Source organism: Dendrobates tinctorius, unplaced genomic scaffold (assembly GCF_039654945.1).
Source record: "Dendrobates tinctorius isolate UK_male_01 unplaced genomic scaffold, ASM3965494v1 ptg000100l, whole genome shotgun sequence".
In the NCBI taxonomy this organism is placed as follows: Eukaryota; Metazoa; Chordata; class Amphibia; order Anura; family Dendrobatidae; genus Dendrobates; species Dendrobates tinctorius.
In genome coordinates this window covers 5,546,648-5,561,024 of record NW_027361768.1, presented here as the reverse complement: position 1 = coordinate 5,561,024, position 14,377 = coordinate 5,546,648, and the positions used below count along the sequence as shown (strand labels likewise).

Here is a 14,377-nt window from a genome sequence, read left to right as displayed (position 1 = left end):
TATGTCAACAACAGAGTGCTATGATTTAGGAGATCAGTTAATTCAAAACAGTGGCATTACATTCCCACAGACCAAAATCCTGCAGATCACGCAACAAGAGCAGTTGACGTAAGTCGACTATGGAGCACAACATGGCCCTCAGGAACAAAACTATTGTACACTGAGGAACATTTTCAAGGCACCTTTGAACTAGTAAGAGAGGACTTAGATGCTGAAATCCGCCCTCAGATGTCTACACTTCATACAATAACTCCAGCTACTCTCCTCACCCAGAAAACAGGACTATCCAGTGCCCCTCCAGGAGGATTTATTGCTAAGGACCTCTACAAGCGCCAATGGAGACAGGTAAAAAGTCATGCCAATACATTCTGCGACAGGTGGCGCAAACAGTATTTGTCTACCCTGCAGCCACAGACGAAGTTGAAATCTAATAGGCCTAATCTGAGGATTGGTGACCTCATCCTTGTGAAAGACTGTCAAGTTCACTGAAACCAGTGGCCACTTGGACTAGTGACAGCAACACTCCCTAGTAAGGATGGCAATGTCGACAAAGTCGAACTGAGGATGGCCAAAGGGAATGAACTTAAGACATTCTCCAGACCAGTAACTGAGCTGGTCCTATTGTTGTCTTCGGAGAAAAAGAATAGTGAAATCTGTTTGATGCCAGATGGGGAGTGTTCTGTCTCCGACATTTCATAATCCTTGATTATCTGCTTGTTAATGTTTACAGTGTTTTATGGCTCCATCTAGTGACCAGAGTCATAACTGCAGTGTTATTGTGTGTTTTACTTTCACTTTGCTATTTCCCTCCGTTTGCAGTGCATTCTGGTAAAGTTGCAATGCATCCTGGTAGCCTTTTGCAAAGGATTATGGTTAGTTCAGCCCCATTTTCCCTCCATTCCACCATTTTCCTTATGCCTGCATTCAGGAAGGATCTCATTTCTCTTCTCCCCTTGTGACACCATCACTGGTATGTAGAGTTGAGCGAAACGGGTCGAAAAAATTGAAAAGTCGCCGACTTTCGCCAAAGTCGGGTTTCATGAAATGAAACCCGACCTTAGCATGAGGTCGGCCATGAGGTCGGTGACTTTAGCGCCAAAGTCGCATTTCAAAAGATGCTTGAGCTCCCTTTTTGCAGCCAATCAGGAAGAACGGACACTGTGGGCAACGTGATGACATAGGCAGCGGTCACCACCATCTTGGAGAAGGGCATGCAAGTGATTTGTGGGGCATCACAGGGGGTATAAAAGGGCGGCGACGCCGACCGCCATGTTACTCATGCTGATCTCAGAATAGGGAGAGCTGCTTCTGATTCTGTAGGGAGAGTGTTAGGCAGGGAAGAAGATGCCAAAAACTGATTCTGCTGCTAGCGATTTTGCCTGTACAACACACCAGTCACTGTGCAGTGCAAGGGGAGGCTATATTTTGGTGCATCAGCTCTGTTGGTTATTAGGCTGCCTTTTAAGGCTACCTGGTAGCTGCATTGCTGTGTGCCCACTGCTGAGCAAACTGCTTTTTTCAAAGCAATCCAGATTTTATTGTTTTGTCCTTGTGAGTTGCTGAGCGTTCATTTTTCACACACCATACAGCGGTGTATGCTCCTCTCTCAGTACCGTGTAATGGCTGTTATCATGGCCACAGTGAAGCTGTGTGTGACTCTGTAAGGATAAGTTGAGGAGTTGTTCCATTCTTACAGACCTCCACCTTATAGTTTTGTCTGGCTTTCAAACAGTTTAGTATATTTGCTGTTTGATTACATTCAAAACTATAGAGAGACAGCATGTGTCAGTCCATATACTAGAACACAGAGCTTGACAATTTTACATACACTGGACAGCGGTGTACGTGCACGCTCCTCTCTCAGTACTGTGTAACGGCTGTTATCACGGCCACAGTGAAGCTGTGTGTGACTCTGTAAGGATAAGTTGAGGAGTTTTTCCGTTCTTACAGACCTACACTCTAGTGAGATTCCAGTTCTGCCCAATTCTATATACACCTTGTAATTTGTCATACACTAGGCAATTTCTGCCGGTCACATTGCGGTGATAAATAAACAGGGCCTGACTGAATCCCACAGTGTCCTGAAGTGTAGAGACATTCCAATTCTCCACAGTCCTCTATACACCTTTCTAACAGCATAGAGAATCTGCCTGTCATATTGTGGTGTTAAATAAACAGGGCCTGACTGAATCCCACAGTGTCCTGAAGTGTAGAGACATTCCAATTCTCCACAGTCCTCTATACACCCTTCTATCAGCATAGAGAATCTGCCTGTCTTATTGCGGTGTTAAATAAACAGGGCCTGACTGAATCCCACAGTGCCCTGAAGTGTAGAGACATTCCAATTCTCCCCAGTACTATAAACACCTTGTACCTTGTTTTACAGTACCAGAGAGTTGGTGTAAATTTGGGTAAATTCTTCCAAAAAATGAGGAAGTGTGGTGGAAGTGGGCGGGGGTTGGCAGCTGGAAATGATGGTGTTGGTGGTGGATCTGCTGGTATTGGCAAAAGCAAAATAGCACCTAATACTGGAGGTGTTGAGGCTGCGTCATCGTCTGGCTCCACAAGGCCTCGAAGGCTCCCTTTTCTCAGAGTAGGTAAACCGCTTCTAAAGCCGGAGCTTCAAGAACAAGTTTTGGCTTACATTGCTGACTCCAGCTCTATCGCCTCCTCTTTTGAAGTTTTAAAAAATAAAAGCACTGAGTCGTCATTGGAGGCTCATGGTCATGAACCACACCTTTCCTTGTGTCCTTCACCCCTACCAAAATTGAAGGATGCGGTAGGCCACACTACAGATTACTCCATGGAGCTGTTTTCACATACCATGCCTGGGTTATCAAGTCAAATCGTGAATTACCCAGGCCAAGATGAATCTGACACGGAGTGCACTGATGCACAGCCACTGCTAGAGTTATCTGCTGGTATATTGACTCAGAGCACTACATTGTCCTCGCAGTATACTGAGCCAGAATCTGACCCTGATGAAACTCAGTTGCCCCCTCCCGCATACTATACCACCATACACGGTGACACAGAGGAAGGTGCACATGACATTGAAGAGGAGGTGATGGATGACCCAGTTGTTGAACCAGATTGGCATCCATTGGGGGTGGAGTGTGCCGCTGCCAATAGCTCAGAAGAGGAGGAGGAGCATCCGCAGCGGTCATCGACATCGCAACAGTTGTGGAGCAGTCCAAAAACGGGTTACAAAAAAACAAAAAAATTGCAGGACAGCTTGGCCAGACAGTCAAAAAAGCACAGCATGCAAGGCCTCAAGCTGTCTTCCCTAGTAGAAAGAGTGCAGTGTGGCACTTTTTTGAACAAAATCCTAATGATCAGGCAAAGGTAATCTGTAAGAAGAAGTGCGCAAAGACCTTTAGCCGAGGGAAAAATCTGAGAAATTTGAATACCAGTTGCATGCTAAGACATTTAACCACAATGCACTGGGCAAGCGTGGATGGACTACCAAAACCCACGTGCCACATGTGCTACTGCTCCCAAAGAAGGTAGTCAGCAACGCAACATTGTTTCCCCCTCTGTAAGTCTGCCGGTTAGCACACCACCAGCAGCAAATGTTGAGTTGTCGTCGCAAGGACAAATCATTCAGGGAATCACACTGTTATTGCAACGAAAGACTGAATCTAGGCCATCGGAAAGAACACTGTTATGAATGAGTCACCGTAGGAGGCAAAAACAGAAATGCTAGCTAAGTCCAGAAAACCAGAGAAGTTGGCAGCTATCGGATTGCAGACCCCTGAACCTATCAACAACAACTAGCAGTAGCTGTGGGGGGTTCCTACGGTGCCCTAGACCCCTCGATACAGCCGGAGAACTACATAGCCTAAAGACAGAAAGGGAAATCTAAACTGCCCCAGAGCAGACCCCAAAGCAATAGGCAGCCCCCAACATATGACGGTGAAGCAAGAAGAAAAAACACTAACACAGATAGAAAGATAGGCTGAGCAAATGATGGGGCCCAAGCTAACTAGATAGGACAGGATAGGAAAGCTGCTGTCTGCAATCTGCAAAAAACCCTATCAAAATAAGAGCCAACAGACTGACAGGGAAAAAGGCCCTGAAGACGCTAGGCTTCAAAAAGACTATGTCAGTACTCCGGTATTTTCTGAAGACAGAGCAAACCGACAAAAAAGGAATTCAGCCCACCCCAGCAGGGAATGGCAGAATCCAGAAAAGCAAGGCAAACTAAAACCAAAACACAAATGCAAAAAGGCAAAGCAGAAAACTTAGCTTTTGAGCAGCAGGAATCAGACTGGTCTCCTAGAATTCCACAGAGAAATCACCAGCGAGGCAGAAGGGCGTCGGCTGCCTTATATCCAGTCAGAGATCCCCGTCGCCCAGTCATCCTCTCCCAGCTCAGGTGCTTGGTAATCAGCCTCACTACCTTCCTTCACCAGAAGAGGGAGTTCATCAGACCTCAATGGTGAAGGGGAAAATGAACTCATAACAGTACCTCCCCTTTGAGGAGGGGTCACCGAACCCTCATCCACGCCACCAGGACGATCAGGGTGAGCCCGATGAAAGGCACGCACCAATCTTTTGGCATGAATATCAGAGGCAGAGACCCAGGAATTATCCTCCTGACCATAACCCTTCCACTTAACCAAATACTGGAGTCTCCGTCTAGCCAGACGGGAATCCAGTATCTTCTATACCTCATATTCCATGTTACCTTCAACCAATACAGGGTCCGGAGGTGCCATCTCAGGAACTACTGGTTCAACAAACCTCTTCAACAAGGACTTATGAAACACATTATGGATTTTAAATGTGACAGGAAGAGCCAACCGAAAAGAGACCGGATTAATGATCTCCAAAATCTTGTAAGGCGCAATAAATCTAGGCTTAAACTTAGGAGAAGCTACCTTCATAGCGATATTTTTTGATGATAACCAAACCATATCACCCACCTTAAACTGGGGACCAACGGTCCTATGTCGGTTGGAAAACCGCTGGGCCTTTTCCTGGGAGAGAGATAACTTATCCACCACTTGGTCCCAGATCTGGTGCATTCTCTCCACCACAGTGTCAACACCTGGGCAGGCAGAAGGCTCCACCTGCCCTGAAGAAAATCGTGGATGAAACCCAAAGTTACAAAAAAAGGTGACATCAAAGTGGCAGAACTAGCTCTATTATTTAAAGCAAATTCGGCCAAGGGCAAAAATGAAACCCAGTCATCCTGATCAGCGGAAATAAAACATCTCAAATACGACTCCAAGGTCTGGTTTGTTCTCTCAGTCTGCCCATTGGTCTGAGGGTGAAACGCAGAGGAGAAGGACAACTGAATTCCCAGCTTGGAACAGAACGTTCTCCAAAATCTAGACACAAACTGAACTCCTCTGTCAGATACAATGTTCTCAGGAATCCCGTGCAAGCGAACCACCTGTTGCAAAAACAGGGGCACCAACTCAGAGGAAGATGGCAACTTAGGGAGTGGTACAAGATGAACCATCTTAGAGAACCTATCACAAATCATCCAAATAACAGTCATTCTCTGAGAGACAGGCATATCAGAGATGAAATCCATTGAAATATGGGTCCATGGCCTCCTGGGGACCGGCAAATGCATCAACAACCCACTAGAGCGAGAACAAGGTTTAGACCGGGAGAAAGTCCCACAGGACTGAACAAAATTCCTGACATCATGAGACAAGGCGGGCCACCAAAAAGACCGACTCACCAGATCTCTAGTACCAAAAATACCTGGATGACCAGCCAATGCAGAGCAATGAACTTCAGACATCACTCTCTTCTTCCACTGGTCAGGAACATACAACTTTCCACTGGGACAACGCTCAGGTTTGTCCTCCTGGAACTCTTCCAGAGCACGTCTCAAATTGGGCGAGATGGCAGAAAGAACTACCCCTTCGCATAAGATGGTAGCAGGCTTGGTCACCACAGGAGAATCAGCAAAGAAGCTCCTAGAAAGAGCATCAGCCTTGACATTCTTAGTGCCAGGAAGAAAAGAGACCACAAAATCAAAACGTGTAAAAAAACAAGACCCATCTAGCCTGTCTAGGGTTCAAGCGTTTGGCCGACTCCAGGTAAATCAAATTCTTGTGGTCAGTGAGGACCACGACTTGATGTTCGGCTCCCTCCAACCAATGTCTCCACTCCTCAAATGCCCAATTCATGGCCAACAGTTCCCGATTCCCCACATCATAGTTACGTTCAGATGGGGAGAACTTTCGGGAAAAGAAAGCACAGGGATTCATTTTAGATGTTACAGGATCCTTTTGGGACAAAACAGCTCCTGCACCAATCTCAGAAGCGTCCACCTCTACCTGGAACGGGAGTGAGACATCAGGTTGCCGCAAAACCGGGGCAGAAGTGAATCTTCGCTTCAGCTCCTGAAAGGAAGAAACAGCCTCCGGAGACCAATTCAACACATCAGCACCCTTCTTAGTCAGATCACTCAATGGCTTAGCAATACTAGAAAATTTTGCTATAAATTTCCGATAAAAATTAGCAAAACCCAAAAACTTCTGAAGGGCCTTCAAAGAAGTGGGCTGAACCCAATCATAAATGGCCTGTACCTTGGCTGGATCCATTTCAGTAGTTGACGGAGACAAAATAAATCCCAAAAATGAAATCCTCTGTACCCCAAAAAGGCATTTTGATCCTTTGACATACAGGGAATTCTCCCTCAAACTCCGGAACACCGTCCGAACATGTTCCACATGAGAATCCCAATCCTTGGAGAAGATCAAAATATCATCCAGATAGATAATCAAAAATGTATACACAAAGTCTCGGAAAATGTCGTTCATGAAGCACTGGAAGACAGAAGGGGCATTAGTGAGCCCAAAAGGCATCACCAGGTACTCAAAATGTCCCTCTGGAGAATTAAACGCCGTCTTCCATTCATCCCCATGCTTAATGCGGATAAGATTATACGCCCCCCTGAGGTCAAGCTTGGTAAACCAGCAAGCACCTTTAACTCTGGAGAATAGATCCGAAATCAGGGGTAACGGATACTGATATTTAATAGTAATTTTGTTGAGGGCACGATAATCAATACAAGGCCTTAATGAACCATCCTTTTTGGCCACAAAAAAAAAACCAGCACCTAATGGTGAAGAAGATGGTCTAATATGACCCTTCTCCAAGGCCTCCTTAATATAGGATCGCATAGCCTCGTGCTCGGGTACAGATAAATTGAAGAGCCGACCCTTGGGAAATTTACACCCCGGGCTCAGTTCAATTGCACAGTCATAACTCCTATGAGGAGGCAAAGACGCAGACTCATTCTCACTAAATACATCATAAAAGTCTGCCAAATAGTCAGGAACATCATGCGACTGAGGAGAGGTGGAAAAAACCGGAGCCTCACTAAGATCACACCGACAACCCCAACTCACCACAGACACAGATTTCCAGTCCAAAACTGGATTATGAATTTGCAACCAGGGAAACCCCAGAACAATGGTATCATGCAAATTCTGCAACACCAAAAATCTGCAATTTTCTTGATAGTTTGGGGCGACCCGCATTACCACCTGGGCCCAAAACTGAGGTTTATTTTTCACCAAAGGAGTAGCATCAATCCCCCTCAAAGGGATAGGCGTCCGCAGAGGTGTCATAGGAAATCCACAACGTTTAGCAAAATCCAAGTCCATTAGGTTCAGGGCTGCTCCCGAATCCACAAAAGCCTTGGCGGAAAATGTGGACAGGGAGCAGATCAGAGTAATTGCCAGAAGAAACTTAGGTTGAACACCACCCACATAAAACGTGTGTGCAAAACGTTTCTCTCGTTTAGGACAGACAGAAATAAAAAAAAAAAACACAGCTTATTACGCTTTCTGAACTCCTGACGTTGCTCCCTGGACAAAACTCTATCACATCGCATAGGTTCAGACACTTGCTCAACAGGTGGCAACACCTCTCGTGCAGTCCTGCGTTCACGTAAACGCCGATCAACCTGAATGGCTAATGACATAGAATCGTCCAGACCAGAGGGAACAGGAAATCCCACCATAGTATCTTTTACGGCTTCTGACAAACCCTTCCGAAAGAGAGCTGCCAAGGCATTATCATTCCAGGCAGTAAGGACCGCCCACTTTCGGAATTTTGTACAGTACAACTCTGCCGAATCCCGACCCTGGCTCAATGCCAAAAGGGTCTTTTCAGCCTGATCAATAGCATTAGGTTCGTCATTCAACAACCCCAAGGCCTGAAAAAATGCGTTCACATTAGTCAGACTAGGATCATCAGGTTTCAAAGAAAACGCCCAATCCTGGGGATCGCCACGCAGCAAAGAGATGACAATTTTAACCTGCTGCGCGGAGCTCCCTGACGAGTTAGGCTTCAAGGCAAAATATAATTTACAATTATTTTTGAAATTCAAAAATTTAGACCGATCCCCAAAAAACACATCAGGAGTAGGGATCTTTGGTTCAGCAGCATGTGAATGAGCAAGGTAGGCGGAAATTCCCCGCACTTCCGCAGCGAGCTGCTCCACACGATCAGACAATTGCTTTATCTCCATTGAGAGAAAAAAAATTCCCCCTACGGCCTCAGAGATATAGAGGAAAAAATATACACACTTTTTTTTTTATTTTTAATTCTTTCCTGCTATTGAGTACCCTAGGATCTGCGGTATGGCTGGTGATTCTGTTATGAATGAGTCACCGTAGGAGGCAAAAACAGAAATGCTAGCTAAGTCCAGAAAACCAGAGAAGTTGGCAGCTATCGGATTGCAGACCCCTGAACCTATCAACAACTAGCAGTAGCCGTGGGGGGTTCCTACAGTGCCCTAGACCCCTCGATCACAGCTGGAGAACTACATAGCCTAAAGACAGAGAGGGAAATCTAAACTGCCCCAGAGCAGACCCCAAAGCAATAGGCAGCCCCCAACATATGATGGTGAAGCAAGAAGAAAAAACACTAACACAGATAGAAAGATAGGCTGAGCAAATGATGGGGCCCAAGCTAACTAGGTAGGACAGGATAGGAAAGCTGCTGTCTGCAATCCGCGAAAAACCCTATCAAAATAAGAGCCAACTGACTGACAGAGAAAAAAGCCCTGAAGTCACTAGGCTTCAAAAAGACTATGTCAGTACGCCGGTATTTTCTGAAGACAGAGCAAACCGACAAAAAAGGAATTCAGCCCACCCCAGCAGGGAATGGCAGAATCCAGAAAAGCAAGGCAAACTAAAACCAAAACACAAATGCAAAAAGGCAAAGCAGAAAACTTAGCTTTTGAGCAGCAGGAATCAGACTGGTCTCCTAGAATTCCACAGAGAAATCACCAGCGAGGCAGAAGGGCGTCGGCTGCCTTATATCCAGTCAGAGATCCCCATCGCCCAGTCATCCTCTCCCAGCTCAGGTGCTTGGTAATCAGCCTCACTACCTTCCTTCACCAGAAGAGGGAGTTCATCAGACCTCAATGGTGAAGGGGAAAATGAACTCATAACAGAACACCAACTCCATCACCATCATCAACCCTCTCTCAGTCCGCCATGTCCACCGCTACTTCCACCATATCCAGCTCTCAAGTCCAGCTTACCCTACCAGAGACTATGAGTAGGACAAAAAAGTACTCACCCTCTCATCTGCGTACACTGGCTTTGAACACCCACATTGCCAAACTAATCTCGCTAGAGATGATGCCCTATCGGTTGGTTGAAAGCGCAGCTTTCCGCGAACTAATGGCCTACGCAGTTCCACGCTATGAACTACCCAGTCGCCACTTCTTTTCTCGCAAAGCCATCCCAGCCCTCCACCTTCATGTGAAAGACCGCATTTTCCATGCACTCAAGCTGTCAGTGAGTGGAAAGGTGCACCTCACAACTGATGTATGGTCCAGTAGGCATGGCCAGGGCCGTTACGTGTCCATCACTGCGCACTGGGTTAATATGGTGGATGCAGGGTCCACAGGGGACAGTGGTGGTGGGACAGTGCTGCCTAGCCCACGGTATAGGAAACAGTTGGCTGTAGGCATTCGACCTTCCTCCTCCTCCTCCAGAAGCGAAAGCTCATCCACAGAGCGCAGTCGCACAAGCACTCCATCCACAGCTGCCAGTGTTGCAGACGAGGTGTCCCCCTATCGATCAGCTAGTGGAAAGCGTCAGCAGGCTGTGTTGCAGATGATGTGTTTTGGCGACAGACACACCGCGGAGGTACTGGCCGACTACTTTCAGCTACAAACTGAGTCATGTCTGGGCAGTCTACATCTTGAGGCAGGCAAGGTAGTTAGTGATAACGGCCGGAATTTTGTGGCAGCCATAGCCCTTTCAAAACTCAGACACATACCTTGCTTGGCTCACACCTTGAAACCTGGTGGTGCAGTGCTTCCTCACTAATTATCTGGATTTAACAGGCCTGCTCCTTAAGGTTCGAAGACTGTGCTCGCACATCCGCCGGTCCACTCCAGTCGTATGCAGAAGCTGCAGCGATTGCTCCACCTTCCCAAGCACCGCCTAATTATCGACATTGCAACAAGGTGGAACTCCACCCTGCACATGGTTGAGCGGCTGTGTGAACAAAAGCAGGCCATAATGCATTTGTGGGAGGATACACGGGCAGGCACTTTGAGGGCAGACATGGAGTTGACAGGTGTGCAGTGTTCGAAGCTGAAAGACCTCTGTAAAGTTCTTCAGTGTTTTGAGGAATGCACACAGCTGCTAAGTGCAGACGACGCCATCATAAGCATGAGCATCCCACTTATGCGTCTGCTCATGCAAACTTTGACGCACATTAAGGAGCAGGCGTCTGCAGCCGAGGTTGATGAGGAGGAAGAGGAGGAGGGAAGCCTTGATGACAGTCAGCCATTGTCTAGTCAGGGAACTGTCGTGGACGAGGTGGAGGAAGAAGATGAGGAGGATAATGATGGGGATGATTATTTAGGGGAGGAGGATGCTTCTTGTGGGGCAAGAGAAAATGTTGGCTTTTCAAGGTCTGGTACAGGGTTTGTGCTTGACTGGAGGGATGTGGATTTGCCAGAAAGTGCTCCTCCACCCAGCACTCGCAGTGCATCATTGACACCGGGAACATTGGCCCACATGTCAGATTATGCCTTGCAGATCCTAAAAAGGGACCCCCGCATTGCCAAAATGATGAACGATGATGACGACTGTTTGGCCAGCATCCTGGATCCATGCTATAAAGGCAAATTTCAAAACATCATGCCACAGGAGAACCTTGACCTAATATTGGCTAACAAACAAGCTACTCTGGTAAACCGGTTGGTTGAGGCATTCCCAGCACACAGCAGCGGTGATGGTTCTCACACGAGCCGTAGGGGCCGGGGCAACTTGGAAGCAGTGTTGGTGGTGGACACATCAGAAGTGGCATTGGAGACAAGGGTTTCATGACCATGTTGTGGACTGATTTTTCAAGTCCCGCTCACACGACTGGTAATACTGCATCGATTGAAACTGACAGGAGACAGAACTTGTCAAGTATGGTTACAAACTACTTTTCCTCCCATATCGATGTTCTCCCTCACAGGTCATTCCCATTTGACCATTGGGCAGCTAAACTGGACACCTGGCCTGAATTGGCACAATATGCCTTACAGGAGCTCGCATGCCCAGCTGCAAGTGTGCTATCGGAAAGAGTCTTCAGTGCTGCTGGATCAATACTGACAGAAAAAAGGACCCGTCTGTCAACCCAAATGTGGATGATCTAACCTTCATTAAAATTAACCATGCATGGGTTTCCAAGGATTTTGTCCCACCTCACCCTGATGACACATAGGTTGCCAGAAAAATGGTTTTCTTTGGTCCGCCTGTTCCTGGGACTTGACCAATTTCACCTTTAGCAGCAGGTGAATGTCCCACATCAACATATGGCATTTTGTCAACCTCCCTAACTGGGCAGCCTCCTCCCCCCAATGGCCGGGGTCACCACCGAGCGCACGCAACCGTGCGAGTGCCATTGCCCTGGACAGGTGGGCTGACTCATGGGCGCGGGCACTGGCACAGGGTCCCTCATAGTGCAATCAAGTGTCTCTGACGATGGTGGTGCACACCCGCCGTCAGACACCGCCGTACTATGAGGGGCCCAGTGCCAGTGCCGACATCCACGAGTGGGCCCCCCTTGCTTGGGCAGGGCCCCAGCATTTGCAATGTTTACCTCTCCCTGCTCCTCCGCTGTGTAGTCTGGGCTGTCAAATCCATCACTGGGACTGGCACTTCAAATTTGGTGAACTGATAGGAGATGATGGTTAAGACGTAGCTATGCCCTGTCCCGCTGGCCGGGATCCAGCTTCAGATGATCAATGGCTTCCATTTCTTATGGACGTCGACTCACAATGAGATACAGTGGTGGTTTCTCATTAGCTTTCACAGTTTTCCTACCCACAGACGTGTGACATTCCAGCTCACATTTTTAAATGTGCCCTCCCTCTCATGCCAATCCACTTGAATCGCCTACGGCCTGTGGCTTCTGTGTTTTGCACTCCAAAGTTACGTGACAGATCATGATAGGCAGTGAGCACCATGTTTACATCTCTCCCTGTGATCAAAATTGGTTGGATATAAGTAACGGCGATGGGATCAACGGTACTGCGATACAGCAACACTTTCTTCACAAAGAGAGGTTTTTGCTGTGTTCACACACTAATTAATTGAGGGTCAGCATCGCCTCTAAGAATTGTGACGGAAGTTGTTCCCGTGAAGAGTAATTCGTAGATTTCTGCAATCACTAGACTTTAGGTAAATAATTGTATGCATCTAATTTCCTATTGCAGAGAGTCTGGGCTGTCTTACTGAGACAGAAATATAAATGAAGATTTAAAAATACCAACAAAAGTGTATCATGGTGTACGCTTGAAATACATTTCCTTTTTTCTAGTTTTTAGATTGTTGTGTAATCCATGCAGAGAACACAGAGATTTTAAATGTTTAAACTATGTTCTATATACCTGCTATCCAGTGATAATGTACCCTATCTCAACTTTGTACAATCTGGTCTAATCCATACTGGGCCTGAGACCATCTGAGCCTGCCTCCTGATCGATACACATAGGTTTTTAATGTGTAAACTATGCAACATATATACGTGTTATCCGGTGAAACTGTACCCTTTATCAACTTTCTCGAATCTTGTAGAATCCATACTGGTCCTGAGAATGGCTGCAGAGCTGTTAAGCAAGCTACAGCACCTGTGGTTTGGACACGTAATGTTTTGCATTTTTTCTGGAATGGCAGTTAGGATGAAATCAGGAATTGCTGTTGACCTGCACTTACTGGGAAATCATCGTTCACGGCGAATTATTGGAATCCCAGATCCCCATCACTAACGGTGTGCGGCGGGTTATCTGCACCTGTAAGTGTCAAAAGATGGTCCTTTCAGTGTAGCGCGCATGTAGCCCCGGACATGGAAGGCCATGATAGCCCTGTTATTGCTCGATCGCGCGTGCCAGAGCCTTGCGTATCCCTCTAGTAAGCTTTACGCGTACCGCATGGGCATGCCGGAGTCTCGTTCGTTAACGGAATAAAGCTGACAAATCGCTAGCACAACTACAAACGGACATACCACACCATACAATCGACAAAGCTTTCAATGTTTGCATCTTTTTTTGAGGTGGCATGGTTGTGGTTTCCTGGGTGGAGTCCAATTAAGCCGCCGTCTCCACTCCTGGTGGTGACCTTTTGGACATTTCTTTGAGGTTCAGCTTTGCAATCATACTGCCCCCGGAAAGCAAACACTTTGGCTTCATGGACGCTGTTTGGAATAACGCCGCCCGATCGCCAGTTGCCATAATTTATTGGTGGGAAGTACGACGGTATATGATCGTGTTCGTTTTCAGATTTTGCTTTTTTGGGTTTGGTTTTTACATTTTTAGTCCAGACTTTCTTGACTTCATAAGGGCATGACAAGCCTAGATTTGTGTCTCCTCCACCTCTTTTGTAAATGTATTTGCTCTTTTCCATATGTTATTTTTGGCTTCTGAGCATTTTGTTGGCTTTGGGACACCTTTTAAGGTGTTTTGTAATTATTTTCTATGTGATAGTATGTGTTTGTCTGCCATTGTTTTCAGTGTGGTTTGACGAACATTCGACGAACTTGCCTCTTGTGCGACGAACCAAAACACTAGCGGGGTGGCTCAATACTACTCATGATATATAGACATACATTGTTAATGTTTAAACTATGCTATATATACCTGCTATCTGATGATACTGTACACTTTGTCTACTTTTTATATTCTTGTCTAATCCATACTGAGCCTGGGAGTGTCTCTGTGTGACTGATGGAATATAAATGGAGATTGACAATTATCCTTTGACTGAATAGAGCTGTACGCTTCTGATACAGTACCATATATGTGATGTTATTTTGTGTCTATTTTGTGCTAAATTTGGAAGTTTGGTGGAAGAGGCTGCGGACGTGGGCATGGGGGGGCCAACTG

At 46.6% G+C, this 14,377-nt stretch overlaps 1 protein-coding gene across 1 annotated transcript in view; it reads right to left on the bottom strand.

Moving 5' to 3' along the window:
• The window catches only part of ANKRD33B (ankyrin repeat domain 33B), a 1,334,158-nt gene that overhangs the window by 473,646 nt on the left and 846,135 nt on the right, over positions 1 to 14,377 (bottom strand). The window lies entirely within an intron of this gene.